This window comes from Lactuca serriola, chromosome 1 (genome assembly GCF_051521515.1).
Source record: "Lactuca serriola cultivar US96UC23 chromosome 1, Lser_US96UC23_V15, whole genome shotgun sequence".
NCBI lineage: Eukaryota > Viridiplantae > Streptophyta > Magnoliopsida > Asterales > Asteraceae > Lactuca > Lactuca serriola.
The window spans coordinates 22,023,876-22,025,635 of NC_136408.1; the positions used below are offsets into that span (position 1 = coordinate 22,023,876).

A 1,760-nucleotide genomic window follows, 5' to 3' on the forward strand; every position below is an offset into this window, starting at 1 on the left:
TAGCCTTAAAATAAAAAACAATGTTTGATGTTTTAAATAATTATAATGATGGAAATTAAAACATTAAGTAAATAAATTTTAAAAAATTAATTAACAATAAAAACAACTATAAATAACATTAAATCATATACTATATTTAATTTATTCATGTGTAACTCGAGGGTAGAAGTCATTCAAACGATTGAGATTAAGAAGTTATAATAAATGTATATATTATCATATAATTCAAAATAATCAATATATTATATCAATTTAGTATATACAAATTATTATATCAAATTTAACAACAACGTTATTGTTATATTTAAAAAATCATATATTTGTAAAGACTTCAACTATATAGGTGTTTCTGCGCAACGCGCGGGCATTCGCCTAGTATATATATATATATATATATATATATATATATATATATATATATATATATATATATATATATATATATATATATATATATATATATATAAATAACAGGTGGATCTTCTTTGATTAGTTCATCTTGAGAAAACAGGTGCGTGCCATTACGATTTTGACCTTACAAAATGGAAAATTTATTTTGGAGATGCCAGATGGGTTCTGTCACCAAACTGTAACAACCACTTGCCAACTACTAGAGAGTTTCGAATGTCGTTGCCATGTACGGTTGACTTTAACATTAAAAAATAAAAAAGGCATATAATATTAGCAATTTTGATATGGGTTTTGAACATTCTTCTTACTTTAAGCATCCTATGACTAATAATTTCCATTTTATAAACCATTGCTAGCTAATATGTATTTTCTTTTTGTTGGGTCTTCACCAATTGTGGCTGATATATGTAATCCCTCCATCAAAGTATTCAAGCTTTATCTTGTCGAGTACTTGTATAAGAACGAAATGTCCGTAAGAACCTCTCTTGTGATACTATTCTTTTGGGCAGCTCTCACCATTGTCACGCCTATCCTCGTTCGCATGTCCTCATCAAATTATAGCGGTATGTATATTCAAAATATTGGCAATTATACTCTTTTGTTACGATTAATTCCGTAATTGTCTGGATAAATGTTTTTTAAAAAAATATTTAAGAAATTGACATCAGAAACGTCTCTATTAAGTCATTTCGTCTTCATTAAGTTGGAAACATTCATAATTGTGTATGATTTGTGTAGATAAACTGGAGGAGGTTGAGGGGATGACTTTCTTGCCAAGAAGAACACTTGTATCTATCGCAAGTCCACCTGCACCAGCACCAGCACCCTGCGGTTCTGGTAGAGTTCAAATTACAGTAATGCAAAGATACCCGAGAAAAGCATTAGTGAAACATTGATCGTGAGCCGGGTATCTGCGGTTCTGGTGTATATTTTTTTTTTTTACTTTTTTATTAACAGTTATTCAAGTAACTATGTTTGGTAAAAGGTGAATGAGCTAGCATCGAATAAGAATCCTATACCTACCATATCACAATCTTAATTTTGTTGTTTAATTGTGAATATTTGTTTAGGTGTACTAACATATTTTATCAAACAACCAAGCACAATCGAATTGTCTATTTATGTTTTGTCGCTGCATTTACATTCACAATTTCAATGATTGAATTGGTGTAAATGATTGAATGGTAAACAAACACAAATATAGTAGGTATTATCATCAAATCACATTTAGACTCATGGGTATGGGTAGCCAATTTCCACAACGCCGTTAGAGGAACACATCCCTAGCTTGTTTTTCGTTATGTTATAACTCGTTGCAATGGTAACATGTCACGTCCGGAGAAAGCAAC

At 30.0% G+C, this 1,760-nt stretch overlaps 1 long non-coding RNA gene across 1 annotated transcript; it reads left to right on the forward strand.

Moving 5' to 3' along the window:
- The first annotated feature begins 714 nt into the window (after window positions 1–714).
- LOC145067746 (uncharacterized) lies at window positions 715–1,450 on the forward strand. Its single transcript, XR_013688879.1, has 2 exons — window positions 715–974; window positions 1,150–1,450. It is a non-coding gene; the product is annotated as an uncharacterized LOC145067746 (long non-coding RNA).
- The last annotated feature ends 310 nt before the right edge of the window (window positions 1,451–1,760 follow it).